This window comes from Lissotriton helveticus, chromosome 3_1 (genome assembly GCF_964261635.1).
Source record: "Lissotriton helveticus chromosome 3_1, aLisHel1.1, whole genome shotgun sequence".
Classification (NCBI taxonomy): Eukaryota; Metazoa; Chordata; class Amphibia; order Caudata; family Salamandridae; genus Lissotriton; species Lissotriton helveticus.
Genome location: NC_136061.1, coordinates 1,212,490,793 through 1,212,510,363, shown reverse-complemented (window position 1 = coordinate 1,212,510,363; position 19,571 = coordinate 1,212,490,793).

Genomic DNA, 19,571 nt, shown 5'->3' with positions numbered 1-19,571 from the left:
GAATTTTTCTTGGAAGAAGAAGAGTATAATAAGTCAAAGAGATGTTAAAATCCACTCCCAGGAGGGAGGGTTGGGATAATGTTAGCCTCCGTGTCTTTAATGAAATCCAGATTCTCTGGTCATGGTAATAGGAGAATCGCAATTTCATTACAAGACCGGAGGCTACCATTTTGCATGTTGGTGGTCAAGTAGAACTACATCAGACATGTGTTCGATAGGTATGCAGTAATGTTTTGCAAAGGCATAGGAGCTTGACCAGTTTGCTGCTTTGAGAGTATCATTGAACTTACCTCGTTTGCTAAAGGACTGGCTAGCCATAGCCCCTGTTAAAGAATGTGCCTGAAACCTAAGGAGATCGATGCCTGCCAACTGCATAGCCAGTGTAACCCATCTAGCTATGGATGAAGAAGAGACAGGTTTGAAGGGCTTAACAAAGGATATAAGAAGTTTGTTTAAACCAGCGGTGGGATGAGGGTCCATCCTTGAATCATATTCCTTCATTCAATCCACCACACATAATTTTTTACAAGCATCAATTCTAAGATAAAAAATCATATCAGACATCGTTTTAGTTCTCTTGATAATTTCAACTCTGACACCGAATTTGTCATGGGATCAATTGGATATTTCCAATGCTTTAACGTCCGAAGCTCTACTGCAGGAAATTAGACAAAGGAGAGAAGCTAGTTTGAGGGAGAGTCTCTTATTATCTAGAAAGTTATTATTCGACCAGTTACAAAATGGATCAAGTAGCAATTTAACACCGCAAAGGGTGTCATATTTAGGTTTTGGAGGTCTTTTAAGTCTGATACTCTTCATAATGCTGCAAATTATAGGGGTTTTCCCAATAGTTATACCATTTAAAGGGAAGTGACCCGCAGAAATGGCAGATCTATAACAGTTAGTTGAGCTATAGGAAAGACCTCTTTCAAATTCATCAACAAGAAAATAGGCTACATGCACAATAGGAGCCTCCACGGAATCCAGGCTCCTTTCCAGGCACCAACGAGCCCATCTTTTCCAGATGCCGTTGTATCTATAGTATGTACCGGGGGCCCAAGATTCTTGGAGGAGAGAAGAAGCCTGCGCCGAAAGCCCAGAGATTTCATTGGCTAGCATTACACTTTCCAGGCAAGAAGGTTCATAGTCCTGTTCAGAAGAAGCGGGTGATCCAAACCGTCTCTTAGGAGGCCTTGTAAAGCTGGAAGAAGAAAGGGTATTTCGTAAGCTAATTCCAAGGTTGTTGGGAACCAGGATTGGGGCAGCCAAAAAGGAGTTACTAGAACTATTGAAGATTGTTCTGTCCTCACCTTTTCAAGGACACGTTGGATCATCGCAAAGGGGTGAAAAGCGTATCCCAGAATGTACTTCCAATGCTGGAAAAGGCGTCCACTGTCAGAGCACCCGGCTGAAGTATCTGGGAAGTTGGGACGTCAGTCTGCTCGCGAAGAGATCTACTTCTAGGGGACCCCAAAGACAGGTTAGACTCTTGAACACGTTTGCGTTTAATTTCCAATCAGTGTGATCTATGAGGAACCTTGATTTCCAATCCGCAGAGACATTCTTTAGACCCAGAAAGTATTCTGCTCTTGGGGAAATGTGGTGTTCCAAGCAAAACATCCACAGTTTTTGGGCTAGGTTGGAGAGGTCTGGTGACCTTGTACCCCCAAGGCGATTTATATAGGGGACAACTGACATATTGTCCATCTTGAGGATTGCTTGAAACTCATTAGGGCATAAAGCCCTGTGGTTAACTCCAGAAAGTTTATGTGGTGCAAACTCTCCAAATAGGACCATAAACCGCCCATGTTCTGATTCTGAAAACAAGCACCCCTGCCATGAAGGCTGGCATCCGATTTCAGTACGTAATCCAGGGAAGTCCCAAAAATGGCTTTTCCGTTCCATGCATCTAGATTCTCTAACCACAAGTCAGTTCTGCCTTGGCTTCTGTGTCTAGGTGAATTTTGTCTCCGTAACAAAGACGGGAATGGAGGGCACAGCCCTTCAGTCTTTAAAGGGCTCAATAATGTAGAGGGCTCGGGAAGATAGCCTGGATAGCTGATGATAGGAGGCCCAGAAGCCTGGCTAGTTCTCTTAAGGTTACAAGATCTAATTTCAGAACATGACTTATCTCTTTCCAAATCTTGGATATCTTCTCTGCAGGAAGTAAAAGCATAGACTTCACAGTGTCTACTGTGAAGCCCAGGAACTCAAGGGACCTCAAGGGAGTCATGATGGATTTCTCCCTGTTTACAATAAAACCTGTACTCTCTATTAGGTTCACAGTGGTCTTGGGACATGATGAGTATGTCATATAAATAGATTATGAGGCGGAGACCCCTTTCTCTCAGAACCATGGTAATGGCCTTCATTACCTTGGTAAAGCACCAAGGGGCCAAAGATAGACCAAAGGGGAGAGCTTGAAACTGGTAAAGGTGGTTGTTCCATGCAAATTGAAGGAAGGGTTGCGACTCTTCTGCCATTGGAATCATCAAGTAATCGTCTTTTAGGTCTAGTTTAACTAGCCAGTCTTTTTCTAAAAGCATGTCCTTGTGGAGATGAATACCCTCAATCTTGAAGAGATTGTAGGTGAGATATTGGTTCAATTCTCTTAGGTTTATTACTGGTCTCCACCCCTTGTCATTTCTTTTTACTAGGAAAATGTTGCTCAATAAAAACTTGCATTCCCAAGGAGCTTTTACAATTGCGCCCTTCATGAACATTTTATTTACCTTCTCTGCCACGATAGATTGTGGCTCTTATATCAGGTTTAAAACTTTGGGAGTTAAAACATGAATGGGTTTTTCAGTGAAATCTATTCTGAAACCCTGAACAGTTTCTAAAACCCAAGGATCATTTGTAATTTGTTTCCAAACGTGTAGGAAATGTTTTAGGTGACCTCCCACACTCTGCGTTAAAGAGGAAGAATGAGGTGGAAGGGTACTTACTTGAAGTGTTGGAGGGGTTGGCGCTTCGGGCTATAAAGCCTCTTGAGTAGTAAGATCGACCTCAATGAGGGTAGAATAAAGCATTAGGCTTGAACGGGCGGCCAAAACCTCTTTGCCTGGAGAAGGGTCTCTGGAAGAGGCGGCCGGCAGAACTACCCCTTCTGCCGGCCCAGGCAAAAACACTTGGATTGAATACTCTGCGCATGTTGGCTTGCACTTTATCCAGGGCTGTAAAAGTTGCCACATACTTTCCCAAACCTTTAATCATATCTTTGCCAAAGAGGAGGCCATTTGGGTTGGATGAGGATTCCTTTTCTGCCATGTCGCAGAGCTTGAGGTCGATTTTATACAACATCACTTTCCTTCTCTCTGTATTTAGAGAAGCGTTGGCATCACTGAGGAGGATTAATGTTCTCTGGCTCCATTATCGCAAGAGGTCACTGTTGGGTTGCGTACCATTGATATAGCTCTCCTCAATTAAATCAATTATGCTGCACAATGGGCCGAGCATATCAAGCATGCGGTCCTGACAGCATTTGAGGGAGTGTTCCATACCTTTCCTGGGAACCCTGCCCAATTTGAATAGGAACTTGATGAGTTCGGGGTCCAGGTTAGATGTAAGGCAGTTTTTGTCCTGGGTGAAGGGACGTGGGCATTGTGACTTCAGGATATTTTTTGCCTTTCTTTTGAGTGGGTGCTTGACCCATCTTTTTATAAACTTGGCCCCATGTTTTTGGGGCCACCACTGTGAGCTCCCAGGGTGTTGTATGTTGTCAGGGGAGAACATTTCCCCACCAATGGGGTCAAATATAAACTCTTTAGAGGAGGAGGGGAGTACCTCTCTGAGAGGTCAAGGTCGATATTATCATCAAATTGATCTAGGTCCAAAATGTACTCATCTTAGGACTCATTAGAAGTATCATTGGATAAGAGGGGATCTGTATTATCACTTTGATATTGTGAGCCACTTAGGGCATCCAAACGAGATGTGTCATTATGGGCATGTAGTATTTTTGGGGCGCATAGGCCTCCCGTATTATTTGAGGAGCTTAGTCCTCCTTCAGTTCTTGAGGCGCTTAGACCTCCCAATACATTCAAGGTGCTTGGACCTCCCATAGTGCTTTCATTTTCTAAGTTGTTGCATTTCCTCATTTTTTTTACCCCCACTTTTGTTCAAGTCATCAGAGTGCCCTCAGAGGAGTGCAGATGGGTTAGTGGGGTCGGAAAGAGATCTCTTACCGGCAACAATCTCACTTACGGTCTCCCTCATGCAGGAATGTAATTCCTTGTGTATTATTTTCATTATAAGCTCCTTGTTAGAATTAGGAGCGGGTACCTGGGTCTGAGAGTCATCCGACTCAGCATCAGACATGATGGGTGCTTAGGAAGGGACCCTAGGTAGGTTAGAATTACAGAAGAAAAAAGGGGGAATTTAGCCCAGGTTGAATTGGTAGTTAAGTAGGATAAGATGTATCATTTTTTTCATGTTAAAATGGGCAAGGTAGCTAGTAATAGATAATGGATGGAGCCAGGAATCTGTTGATTGGGAAAAGAAATTAGAGGCAGGAGAGAGGAAATGCCAATGAGCTGCCAACGGTTGGGCAATCAGCTGTTGCTAGGGAACCTCAACAAGCTTAGTAATGTGAGGACGTGTCTAGCGTGTTAGGCATAGTTGCTAAAGTCCTCTCCTCTAATGTGGCAGAGCAATTCCATGACTTCCTTGTTGGTTCCTCACTTAAAAAAAATGTCTTTATTTATTTTATTTTATTTCACTAACGAGATGAAAGGCCTAATGTGCGCAAGAAGGAAGTATCCGAAGGCACGACGTTGGTGCGGCGTGGCCTGCCCTCAGTAAATTGGAGCTATGAGGGCGGCCTCGCCGAGCCCAGGTTGCGATTGTGGTCGTACGGCGGCAAGGGCAAGGGAGAGGCGTCTCTCAAGGGTTAAGAACGAGGCGATGCGGGTGGCCAGGATCCAGGACCCAGAAATGAAAAGGTAGGGGAAGCGGTGTTACATTATAAAGCGGTTGCGGGTGGTAGAGACCGCAGAGGGAGGAGTGAGGCTCGGAGAGGCACGGAGGGCCTGAGTGGGGTCGCGCGTATGAGCGTAGTCGAAAGAATTAAAAGGTATCAAAAAAAGGCAGCAAAGTCAGGGAAATAGAGTGTGACAACCTAATGTAAAGGTACAATTAGCAAAAAGCACTCACAAGAGGGAAATAAATAGATACATAACAATACAGTGACAAAGCATAGGAAGAACACAACTTTTCTGTCTTGAAGCAGCATTTAAAAGAAGCAGATCTCTGTGCTGCCGTTGCCAAGTTACATTTCTTGATTCTAGAGCTTTGCTTTATGATGTAACTTTTAAGTGGCTGTACTTGAAGTTGCATTAAAAGAATGATGCATAATGGTAGCCTCCGGTCTTGTAATGAAATCAATTAATCAGTTTAGTCAAGCAGTATTTCCAAAGTGCTGCTTCTCACCCAAGAGGGTATCCAACTGCGATTTTGCAATGTCAGTTGAAGAGCTAGGTTTTCAGTCCCTTCCTGAAGCGGGTCAGAGAGGGTGAAGTACGGAGGAGGAGGGGAAGGGAGTTCCAGTACTTGACAGCAATGTGGGAGAAGGAGCATCCTCTGGTGTGGGAATGTCGAATGTGTTGCATGTGGGGGAGGACAAGATGAGCGGAGTGGAGGTTCCTGGGAGGCAGGTGGAAGTTCAGGTGGTGGTTCACGTAGATGGGTCCTTGGTCATGGAGGGCTTTGTAGGCATGGGTCAGGAGCTTGAATTGACATCTCTTCTTGATGGGGAGCCAGTGGAGGTCTTTCAGGTGCTGGGACATGTGGGTCCTCTTCGGCAGGTTGAGGATGAGTCTGGATTGCCATATACCAGTCTGCTAGTGAAGAGTGCCTGGATCACAGTTCTCCTGGTGTTGATGGAGAGCCACTTGAAGACTTTGCGGATCATGCTGATAGTGTTGAGGCATCCTAAGGAGACACAGTTTAACTGGCACTTCATGTCTCAGAGTTCCTGTGAGGATGAGATTGAGTTTTCGGTGGCGGATACGGAGGTGAACTCATTGCTTCCTTTATTTGGTTGGTGCTAGTCTCGATACGGCGTGTAAGGGCATCCTTTTTTGTGGTTTTGAGCTGGCAGTAGAAGTTGTTGAGGGCTGATTTGAAGGTGGCTCGATCTGTGTCATTCCTACTGGGTTGCCACTTTCTTTCCAGTTGTTTTCATCTGCATTTCACTGTGCTAAATTCCGTGGTGTACCAGCTGGCTTATTTGTTGTATCTGTGCATTCTGCTGGTTTGGTGGGTGCAACTCGGTCAGCGGCAATGGTGATCAAAGCGTTGAAGTTCTCCACTGCCTGGTTCAAGAACTGTGGTGACCTTGATTTGGGTGATGCTGAGAGCGTCGGTCCATTGGGGTTAAGTGACCTCAGTCCAGCTGTGGAAGGGGGCACTGTGGTGGTTGGGGGTGCTGCGGGGAGGTCCAGTGATGGTGAAGTGTACAATAGGATAGTCTGATCAAGTGAGTTCCATGTTGTGGCTGTGTCTGATTCTGTTACTCTACGTGAAGCTGAGGTCCAGCCTGTGTCCTGCTTTGTGTGTGGGTTCTGTGACCAGTGGCTTGAGGCAGGTGTTGTCCATTCATTCAAGGAGGTCTGTGAAGTTGGTGACTGGGGGCCGTCCAGGTAGAACTTGAGATCTCCCAGGAAGATATAGTGTTCGGATTCCATGGCGAACGGGGTGATGAATTCCGTTATAACATCGCTGAAGCTGGTTCAAGTTCCCGGGGGGGGGTCTGTATGCGAGGGTGCCTTTGATGGCGGTTTTGTCATCGGGGAAAAGCTCGAAGTTCATGAGTGTAGTGACTGGCATGGTCTCATCATCAGAGATTGGTGCAGGTGGATGATTCTATGAGTATGATGGTGATGGCGATGCCACCTCCATTTACGTTGGTGTGGTTGAAGTGTGGTGCACTGCGGTGCAGTGTGGTTGCAGAGTGAATCAACATACTAGTATTCCCTACCGGACCTTGCTCCCTTTAAAGTTCTCACATAGCACACTGGTCTTGGCAATCAGGCAGGTGCTGGTGCTCCAGGCGATCTTGGATTCCCTTTGTGATGTCCACTCACCCAGCTGAAAGCCTAACAGGCCTTTGTCCCCCGTCCTGGTCACAGGCAAAAGTCTTACAGAGCTTCTCCTCATGTAGCCTGACTGGCTGCTTAATAGTTGACAATTTTTAGGGTCTCAAACGACCCTTCTTGTAGTCTATTTCTAGAGATGAAATGTGCCTTTGAGTCTAAGGGGTCCATTAGGATGTCAAGCGGTGGCACCACCGCAGTGCTGGCGGTGCGGAAAAATGCCTTTTTCCGCCCGCGAGCAGCGGTACTCACGTCCGCCATATTAGTATAGCAAAACATAGGTCATTTCCCGTCTGCCGCTGGGCGACGCGCACCGCCATCAAAGTGCGCCCGCCACCGCGGCGGTGGGAGCCAATGGAGACTCACCACCATGTGGAATGACGCCTGCCCCGCTCCACAAATTAGGATGGCCCAAACAGGCAGACTCACCGCACAACCATAGACGGCGGAAACTCTACAACGGAGCGCCACAGCAGAGACCCGGTCCTCTCCACCCGATCATGAACGCCATGGACCCAGCTCTACATATGCATCAGGTGATGTACCTGCTACAGCACTACAATCAAATGGGCCGCTGTGGACGCCGCCGCAGGTACGCAACTACACAAATACAACACACAACACACGGGCTGACACAGGGTCCAATTCTACCACAGACACCCTGCTGGGGGTCACAACACATCCACAAGGGCACCCACACATTACCCACCTGCCAACAAGTCACCCCTCTGCATCCGGGACACACAACACCGCGAACTGGCAGCAACGTCCCGCTCCCGGGCACGTCACCGCTGCGGTCAACACATGCGCACACTGCAGAAGGCAGGGCCACTACAAGACATGGGCAGGGCACAGAGACCACAGGGACACACCACCCCCAACCACACATCAACACACACCAGCAAGTCATAGGCCAGGTGCCCATCATGTGCACCCCTATGCACAGCAATAAAAAACAAGCACAGCAACAAGCAAGCACATTCCACACCCTGCACCACACAACAAACAACCAGTGAGACAGCCACTGCAGGAGTAGCTGACAAGGAACACACAACACCAGTGCCTCACACACTGAAGGCTGACAATACTTCCCAGCACCTACACACACAAGCAAACACACACCCTGGGTGTAGCCACAAACAGAACACACACACAGGGTAGCCTGAACAGATGCCTGCCCAAAACTACACACAAACACCACAGGAACACCCACACAACCCCAACAGAAGTAGACATACCCTGCCAGCCAAACTGTGGAAAGGCAATGGGAGTACAAACACAACATGAGTGCACAACAACATCACTCACGAACAAAACGCACACACAACATACCACAAATCACACAAGAAGTGCACCTGCACAGAACTACACTGCCACAACAAACCAACCGCCTATGCACATGAAAGCACAAATCAACAAACACCACAGGACATCAGGGGATGCACATCAGGCAATGTCAAGCCCACATATACACAGCACTGTATGCACAACAAGCAGTGTGTGCACAAGCACAACAGCTACACACAGACATGACTGACACAACCTCAACACACACACACCACAAATCAGCACAGCACAAAAGCAACCTCACACCCAGGAAGTGAAGCAACACGACAGCCAACACACAGACATCCAACACAACAACAACAGGATGCACCACTCTGGGATTCAAGAGAACAACCATCTACACCAGAGCACTGAGCAGCACACACAACTCAAGTGCGCATGGGCAGTCCTCACTGATAAATAGCTCTAGAACATCACACATAAACCATTGGGGCAATGTCCAGAGTGGAACATCACTCTTGGCCCAAGAACTGCACCACAAGGCACAGTCTCACAAATGAAGTGATGGGGAGGCACATACACATGTAAACAAAGGGGACAGCTGACATCAAAGTGAACCGACTTGCATGTCAGTAGCAGTCATGTAAGGGGTGTCCCATACACAAATAGAGGGAGTGCAGACCCACAATGGCTAGGCACAAGTGGCACACATAGGGGATGTCATCACACCACAAACACCATGCCATACAGGAGGAGAAAAGGCACCATGTACCTGCAATGCATGAGAAACACAAACACAATGCCAGTGAGGAGCAGCAGGGCCACACAGTCTACACAAACACACTCAAGACACATTGATAATCAAACAAACACAACACTGATTTGCAAGTCACACACTTTGCACACTCATAAGTGACCAAAACAACAGGGAAGAGTCACACAGAACTGCATGGACACACCAACACACTGCACAGTGCACAACAGACAACTCACACAAGTGCATACAATCATTTACCCAGGGCAGGACAATCCAAACAATAGGCACACAACTCCTGGGTAAAGTCCACATTTGTAAAGCGCACAATCACCCGTAAGGGTCTCTAGGCACTGGGGGCCGTCGGGAAGATTAAGCGAGCTATTGCCCAGAGTCACATGGTGCTGGGCTAACCTGCCGCCGGAGCCGGGGATCGAACCGTGGTCCCCAGATTACAGTCGCCCTGGCCGCGGCGCCACACCTCTTGTGTGTCTATCGCAATCCAGGGGCACACATACATCCACACCCACAACAAAGTCACACCCTTCACACAGCACACCTCCTCACCACCCAAGAGCACACATCTCATGTATGCCAGGGGACCAGGACTAAGGGCCAACACAAAATGACCATACACATACACAAATGGGCACATATACAGGAATAACACACATACATCATGACATTGCCCAGCCTGCATGCAAACCTGTGCACAGCATCACACCCTGTGCTGGCAGTGTACCCCAACCTGACATGGCAACAATGTAGCCAAAAATAGCAAACCACTAAAAAGAGAACTGCATGACAGGTAAAAGAGCCAACTCAGATAACACTAGTATCAGTGACTGAATTGCCTGAAGACCCTGTCACCCCTGGATAAAAATTTGATGCGGGCAAAGATCTTGGCAATGTTGATGGGACACATAGAGCATGGGGCACAGGCAACCAAATGCACACACCAAAATAACTTTAATCAGCAAGGACACTGACAAAACAGACAACAGGAGTAACTGTCTTTATTCACATATTGCACAGATGTGACAGTAGAACACCAGTAGACAAGAGCAAGGCACAACATGCTGATCATATGCAAGATATTCTGCAGAGGCAAACTACAAACAGGAAGGCCAGTGTCCATGACAGGTGGCACAGCAAGTACATGATATGCTGCACAGGGGAGACTCCAACACAGCAGAGCAACAGGGCCAGTGTCCATGGCACAGGTGAGAGTACAACACAGCAGAGCAACAGGGCCAGTGCTCATGGCACAGGTGAGAGCACAACACGGCAGAGCAACAGGGCCAGTGTCCATGGCACAGGTGAGAGTACAACACAGCAGAGCAACAGGGCCAGTGTCCATGGCACAGGGGAGAGTCCAACACAGAAGAGCAACAGGGCCAGTGTCCATGGCACAGGGGAGAGTACAACACAGTAGAGCAACAGGGCCAGTGTCCATGGCACAGGGGAGAGTACAACACAGCAGAGCAACAGGGCCTGTGTCCATGGCACAGGGGAGAGTACAACACAGCAGAGCAACATGGCCAGTGTCCATGGCACAGGTGAGAGCACAACACAGCAGAGCAACAGGGCCAGTGTCCATGGCACATGGGAGAGTACAACACAGCAGAGCAACAGGGTCAGTGTCCAGGGCACAGGGGAGGCTCCAACACAGCAGAGCAACAGGGCCAGTGTCCAGGGAAGGTGGCACAGCAGGTACATGAGAGGCTGCAGAAGGGAGACTCCAACACAGCAGAGCAACAGGGCCAGTGTCCATGGCGCAGGTGAGAGTACAACACAGCAGAGCAACAGGGCCAGTGTCCATGGCACAGGGGAGATTCCAACACAGCAGAGCAACAGGGCCAGTGTCCAGGGCACAGGGGAGAGTACAATAAAGCAGTGAATGGCAATTTCAGTGGCCATGGAGAAATGCGGAGTCAGGACATGAGGAGCTGCACAGTGACTGTGTTTCACTGTACCCTTCCATGACCAGCAGCACACCCAAGTGGCAAACAATGGGCAAGACTAGCACACCTGTATGAGAGACAGGTGTATGAGGGGGACTGCCACTCACATTTGGATGTCAGGTGGACTTGGAGCAGGCTGTGTGTCAGGGTCAGCAGGAACACTTGACTGGGGAGACAGAGAAGCCGGTGATGTAGGGCTATCAGCTGTTTGGCAAGCTGGAGGGCTATTTGGACCAGGTGGTATAGTGGCACGTGGAGGTGGAGTCATGCAGACCTGTGACACAGTGTGGGTGGGAGAGGTTGGAGGGGTGCCCTTCCACGTTTTGGGAATACGAAATGGCTTCCCTGTATTGGGATTAATGGGAAGTGGTGATGACACAACAGGCACACACACCAACTGCCCCGCATAAGGTTCAGACACTGGCACTACCTCTGGTGACTTGCTGGATCCTGAGGAACACTTTGTCTGGCTACACCTCTGGACCACCTTCCCCTGCTTGCCAGGTGTCCCACTTACAGTGCCCTCCTTTGCTTTGCCTGGGGTGGCCCCGACAGTGCCCTCCTCCACCTGCTTCACTGGGCTTGGAATTGGAGTTGATGTGGTGGGGGGATGTGGCCCTGTGCCCTTCCTAGGTGTACCCTTGCTGTACAACGCCTCCTCAGTGGGCACAGACACTGCACGCCTAGCTCTGCGTGAAGATTTAGGGATAGGAGAGTCCTTTGCTGTTGATGCCTCAGAGGTGTGTGAGCCTGATGTCAGCCTCATTGCTTTTTTGGCCTTGCTCTTCCCTGACGGGCTCTTGTCCTTGCATTCTGGGGTGGCTCTGCTCTTCTGTGGGGATGGTGTCTGTGGGCGGGACCGCTTGGGTTGTGTCTGCTTTGTTCTCCTTGTTCTGTATCGTGTCTGTGACGCATGCGAACCGTGGTCACTGTCCTCTAATGTGGCCACTAACTGGGGTGTGGACAAAGGCACCTGAGCAGGAATGGGAGCATGTGCCTGTTGAAGGGTAGACGTCACTGCGGATGACAAAGCCTGGACTGTTCGGTGTAGCCCACTCACATCAGAGTGTATGCCCTCCATGTATGCAACCACCTGGCCTAATTTCTTGTCATGGTCACTGAAGGCATTAAGCAGGGCGGTCTGGCCCACACAAAGCGGGCGCAGTAGCTCTACAGACTCAGCACTGAGGGCAGCAGGGGGGACAGGTGCAGGCTCAGCGGTGCCAGGTGTTAATGTAACTCGTACCCTCTCAATGACACGGACACAGGCAGCACCAGATGAAGTGGATGGGAGGCTGGGCACTGGCCGCTGAGTGGTAGATGATGTTGCAGACTCCCCATCCCCTGTGCCTGACAACATAGATGCATCACCGCTGGCATCAGATGATGTAGTACTCTGTGTCTCAGCCACAGATTCTTCCTGCATACTCTGGTCCCCTTCAGATGAGCTGGTGAGCTCTGTGTCACTGGCCTCTGGTGCAACTGTGGTGCTACTTCCGCCACCACTGGTTTCTGGCTCCCATTCTTCCGTGTCCACTGGCGATTCTGCATGAGAGAGAGATGCAGGGTTGTATAAATGTCATCATCAGGACAAAGCAAGCCAATCAATGCATGCAGGGGATGCCCAAATCAACATGGTGACCACCACACCCCACAATCACATTGCAGCAACACACTACATAGACCACAACAGTGCCTGCAACACTGAATATCTGCCATGACTGAGCAATGTTGGGGCTACACAGCACAACACCTTGCCCGTGGATGAAGTGTACCAGACACACATCTTGCCATGCCCACACCTATCATGTCCCAACACTCATTGCCACTGACAGACCTTCAGGGAACAGGAGGGGACAACACACACACCTATTAGGACATGACTGTCCACAATGCCAGGTAGGCCATACCAAGCACCATGTGGTACTCTGGGGCACCTTGTTGTCAGACGTGTGCCCCTCAATCCGCGTCCACGCCCGGATGGACTATCGTTACGGCGAGAATCAAATCGGCTCCCTTCAGAGCCTGTTTATACTACATCCTTGGACGTCCGTCCTACCAGCCATTATTTTTTCGACTATTTGAATAATTGTGAAATATCCATTACTAGAGCAGAATCCGTGACCTGCATGCGCTTACTAGAGGGCGACTCTGCTGAAAGCATTATACAACATATCGGTGAAAAACTTCCACGAAGCTATTTCCTCTAATTAGCCTGTCTTTCAAGCTACTCCGTTACACCGTATCCTATCCCGGGGCCTTCATCTCCCCGACAGTGCTGTGCTCACATCGTCCTTTATTCTAAACTGAGCCCCATTGCTGTGGATTATACTGATGATTTTATCTGTCTGGAGAGGCTCTCCTTACTATGAAAAAGTGCCTCTGTCCACCTCCTCGCTCATCGGAGCGTGCCTGAATATTCTATGCGATTCTCTAATTTATAAGAGTGACTACGTATTTGATGATTCGTTGCCCAGTTTTGTTTCCCAACGTATACTTGCCCTGATGAAGGTGCGGCCATAGATCGGGCCCTGCACTGAAACGCGCATTGGCGTGGTTACGTTCATGTCCTGGCAGTACCATCTCTGTTCCCCAGCAAGTTGCTGAGAGGACTCTACAGGACAACTTCAGTGTATTGGTGTACGATGGGTACTGAAGTGTATGGGAATGTATGAAATGAATATGAATGCAGGAATGTGGAATGAGAGAACAGTAGAATGTCTGTGATGATGAATGAAAGATGAATGGGAAACCTGGGCGCTTTAGTTATTCTAAGTTTATGTGATTGAATTATTGTTATTTATGTACTTGTCTGATATCACAAATTTTGTATATCTTATGAAAAATATGTACCAAAAATAAAATGATATATTTTTTCACTCTGTCGTCTGAGTCACAGTAAGCTGCATGAATTGACAGTGAGCTCTCAGTTGTTGACCTAATAAATATCTCAGGACTCTTGTTGAGCCTTTAAATTAAATATATAGGGCAGACTCAATTTTCTGATTCATGGTGTGGCCCTCAACGATAATGGTGCATGGAAAGTAGGAATACATGAAGTCACACTCAGATAGTGGACCCTGCTGTTCACCCCCTAATAGATTCCCCACACTATCCCAATGCTGAATGACCAAGTGGATCCTAACATACCTGGCTCTGATAAAGCACAGCAGGGAGGATCAGCTTTGTAAGAGCTGTTTTGCACAATGCCTGACACTAGCACACATCCCTACAGCCAGTCACATGACACAGCACAGCACCATCCCACGAACATCACATGGGTCACCGCTGCCACAGGCCCTGTACACATGCATCTACTCCCAGCCAAAGTCCCCCTCCTCAAATACTCACCGCTGCCTTGCTGGCGATGCTCCTTCAGACTTGCATCCAGCTCCGGATTAGTCACTGCCAATATGCGGACCATCAGTGGTGTTAAGTTGCGCCGTGCCAAACGCCCGGTGCGCGGTTGCTGCCCCCAGGTCATCTCTGCCACGTTCTTTGACAGCCGGCTGATGTCGTCCCACCTCTTGTGGAAGTGGGTGCGTCGTCTCTTGGATACCCCCAGGGCTCGAACCTTTACAGCAATGGCCCTTCACACGGCCTTACGCTGGTGTACCTTGAGCTGCAGGTATGGGAGAAAAGTAGGGTAAATGACCTGTTACACAATGTCATGTACCAACATCTATCAGAACAGTAGCAAAACACAGACTCAGGACCTATTGTAATCTCCCTACATCCCAAACTGGGGGACACCTCACAAGGGCACTCTGCATGGCCCAAACAAGATATGATTGCATCCATACATGAGGGCGTAGAGGCTAACGTCTAATCACACACACATGCAGGATGACTGTACTGAAGCTCCTCAGTGGGTCGCAGACATCACCAGTCCCATGCATGTCTGACAGCCCCCCTGCCAAACAGCTCCCTCAATGAGAACTTACCACTACATTGGGGCCACCATACAGCCTTGGGTACTGTGTCTGCACCTCGTCCACTAGGACCTCCAGCTCCTCGCTTGTGAATGGACTGGCACGGATCTTCTCTGTTCTTGCCATCCCTGTGGACATGGAACACCTGTGTTTGAAGTGATTGGTGAGGGGTCCCAGGCAGCAGGCACCTGAGCCAGCAGCAGGAGAGGGTTCCAGGCAGCAGCCGGAGAGGGTCCCATGCAGCAGGTACTGGAGGCAGCAGCAGGAGAGGGTCCCAGGCAGCAGCAGGAGAGGGTCCCAGGCACCAGCAGGAGAGGGTCCCAGGCAGCAGGCACTTGAGGCAGCAGCAGGAGAGGGTCCCAGGCAGCAGCAGGAGAGGGCCCCAGGCAGCAGGCACTTGAGGCAGCAGCAGGAGAGGGTCCCAGGCAGCAAGCTCTGTGAGCAGTGAAAATGTGAGCCTCACTCCCACAGATTTATAGCCCCCTGGGGTCGTTTGTAAGGTTTAAAGCTGCAATAATTGGTTGTCTTGGTGTGCCTCATTCAAACCCATCCAATGACCGCCTCCGCGATGGCGGAGCACGCCTTCCACAATTTTTAAAAGTGCATCATGCCACCGCAATCATCGCTCCCATTGGCTGTAGGCAATGCTCCATGGCGGTGATGCACCGCAGGGGCCCGGGGTGCGCTGCCGCGATGGTGCATCTTTGAAACCCATCCAATGACCGCCTCCGCGGTGGCGAAGCACGCCTTCCACGATTTTCAAAAGTGCATCATGCCACCGCAATCATCGCTCCCATTGGCTGTAGGCAATTCTCCATGGTGGTGATGCACTGCTGTGGCCAGGCGGTAGCAACCGCCATTTGGGTGGCGCAGCATGCCCACCGCCATCTACCCATGTCTCCATGCCAATGTCTACCGCACTTGTGAAGGGGGTGCTGCTGGTGTCACACCACCGTGGCCAGGCTGTAGCATCCGCCATTTGGGTGGGGCAGCATGCCCACCGCCATCTACCCATGTCTCCATGCCAATGTCTACCATACTTGTGAAGGGGGTGCTGCTGGTGTCACACCGCCGTGGCCAGACGGTAGCAACTGCCATTTGGGTGGCGCCGCATGCCCACCGCCATGGCCAGGCGGTAGCAACCGCCATTTGATTGGCACAGCATGCCCTCCGCCGTGGCCAGGTGGTAGGAACTGCCATTTGGTTGGCGCAGCATGCCCACCGCCGTGGCCAGGTGGTAGCAACCGCGACTTTGGCCACATGCAATGTCAAATTTCATCGTGAACTCTGCATCAGTACACAGCAGTAACATGTCTAAGGGCACGTCATTGTGCACACAATGCCAATATTCTATATAATGCACAGGTGGTCACACGTTATGTGTGACGCACATTGGTCTGTGGTCCCTGCAATGTCACTTATGCATTTGATGGTTGATGATGCTTGACAGTGTTAGGCTGTTGTCAATGATATGTGACAAATCAAGGTGTTGTGGGTCAGTGCTGACCTTGGCAAGGCTTGTCCCACTGTATGGTGTTGTTACTTACTTGTGCTACCATATCAGCTCATGCAGACAAGTTTACCAGCTACTGTGATCATTGGGCTCTTGATGTGTGCCAGGTTCACATGATGCATTGAGGTGTGACAGGTACAGCAGATGGGTATGAGACAGTCATGGTCATCTTACTAAGCCTGGGCGTAGTGGGCGTAGTGGGGCTCCGCGGAGCTACGCGGAGTGGGCGAGAAGCTACGCCCACTCCCGCACTCCACGCAGCCCCACTACGCACCTCCCTCCCGCTCTCCTCTACATACATTATTTAAGAAAAAACCCCTTACTAAAGCAATTTTAAAGCACTTACTGTGTCCGGGGCTCGTCCGGGGCTCCCTCTTGGAATCGCGTCATCATGGATACCAATGCGCATGCGCGGGCGGCCGCGCATGCGCATTGGTATCTGTGAAGGGACGCTATTCCAAGAGGGAGCCCCGGATGAGCCCCGGACACGGTAAGTGCTTTAAAATTGCTTTATTAAGGGTTTTTTTCTTAAATAATGTATGTAGGGGAGGGCGGGAGGGAGGCGGGTGGCGGCCGACTCGGCTACGCACACGGAGTGGGCGTAGTGTTTCCGGCTACGCTGTCTACGCAAAATGCGTAGGAGGCAACACTACGCCTACTCCGTGGGCATAGCCGATTCGGACGCCCAGGGTTACATCTTACACACTTCTGTGGATGGTACCTGCACGATGCGTGCACATGTGGAATGTGGGGTTCAGTATGTGTGCATTCCCATTGACCTATGTGTTGTTTGTGGCACTTGTGTATTGCAAATGGAGAGGTGTGTCCTCTGTTGGTCTCAAATGTCCACCCATGTAACTTTGTGTGCCACGCATCTCTCATGGCATTTTTTGGTTTTGCGTGACATCCTTACGGTATGTGCTGAGGCCATCTCATGATGTTTGTCATTGACATGTGTCCATTTAGATCTCAACTAGGAGGAGGCCAAATCTCATATATCAACTGACAGTGCTAGAGGACATGGAGGATATAGCGATCATTCGCAAATTCCGCCTTGACAGACCCACCCTGAAGACCCTTTGTGATCTGTTGGAGCCCCACCTGCAACCTCGTCGCTACTACCCAACAGCATTCACACCCACATACAAAGTGATGGCAGCACTCCACTTTTTTGCAACTGGTTCCTTCCAGGAGACCTTGGCCGGTGCTGCAGGGATGTCACAACCCATGTTCAGCATGGTGCTGAGGGATGTTCTAGCAGCGATGATAATATATAAGGATCGATACATACATTTTCCCAGGGGAGCAGAATTGGCCAGTGTGAAGGGTGACTTCTATCCCCTTGGGCACATCCCCCATGTTGTTGGTGCCATCGATTGCACACATGTTGATCTGGTGCCACCACAGGCGACTGAGCACATTTTTAGGAATCACAAACATTATCATTCGATAAATGTTCAGGTGGTGTGCCTTGCGGACATGACCATTTCACATGTGTGTGCAAGATTCCCTGGCTCAGCCCATGATTCGTACGTCCTGAGGAACAGCATGGTGTCCTGGAGGATGGCTAATCTGCTTCCAGAGCGTGCTTGGATTGTGGGTGAGTATGCCTAGTGATATGGCGTGCTGTGTGTGTGTGACCTCCAGCCCTGTGCCTCTGCAACATTGCAATGTGTGTTTGTCATTCAGAGGTGAGTCTGCATATCCTAGTCGTCCATGGCTGCTGAGCCCACTAAGGAATCCAAGGACCCCGGCTGACGTCAGGTACAATGAGGCCCATGGCAGGACCCGACGTGTCATTGAGCGGACTTTTGGCCTGCTCAAGTCAAGATTCTGCTGCCTTGACAGGACTGGAGGTGCACTGGCATACTCGCCTGGGAAGGTCTGCAAGATCGTTGTGGCATGCTGTATGCTGCACAACATGGCCATACACAAGGGAATTCCCCTGCTCCTGGATGATGGTGAGGAACCAATGCCCCTGCCTGTCCAAGGACCTGAGTCCAGTGATGAGGACAGTGGAGGGGAGGAAGGAGTTGACATGCGACAACAACTCATCACCCGCTACTTCACTTGAAGGTGAGTGAAGAGATACGACTTGTACATTGTCTGGTGTGATTGTTTTTGTTGTGAAGGGCTATGGGGGATGGTACAGACAGGCACATGTTGAGTCACCTGTGTGTGGAAAGGTGGCAGTGACATTGCATATGTGAACGTATGTAGAACTCTGTTTGTTGACACTTGCTGCACATTGTGTTGTATGCCTGTAGACTTATGTTTATGTTTTGTGTAGTGTTATGTCTGTGATGCCACACTGACACCAGTGACTGTTGTTCTGTTGTGTCTCCCTAGCTGCTTTAAAATTATCCTGCCCTACATACTGTATAACTTTTGGATACATCATGGACATTTTCAAAACTGTAAATATTGCACTAAAAACAAAACAGCACAAATTCTACTGCGTAAGGTATTTTATTTGCAAAGTGGGGGTGCGGGCATATTTACATTAAGGTGGTGATGGAGCAGTGAGTTGACAGTCATGGTTGATGAGATGCAAGAGTAGACACTACATGAATGTGGTGACCCAGTCCAACAGACAAGTGCCACTCATAAGGCAGTGTGGGGAAGGACAGTCCAAACAGTCAATGCAGTGGGTAAGAGGGTTGCCATCAGGGCTGGCTCCGTGACTGGCGTGTGGCTGGTGCTTTGCCTCCAGAGTCTCCCAGGCTCTTCTTTGGATGCCCCCTTGATCTCTTGGGCGGGGGGGCCTGCTGCATGGCCAGCGGCGTCTGACGACTTATCCCTCTCTGTTGGCGCAGGAGAGGATGGTGCATTGTCATCCTGCTGCACAACAGAGGGGGGCAGAGGTGTTGTTTGGGACGCAGGCCTGTCCCTCAGCAACACCACTTGCTGGGCCATGAGGTCCACCATTTGACCAATACGTGTGTCGATGGACCTCATCAGCAGGATGAGCTCAAGTGATAGTTCGTCAGACCGGCCACTTTGTCCCTGGACCTGTTCATATGCACC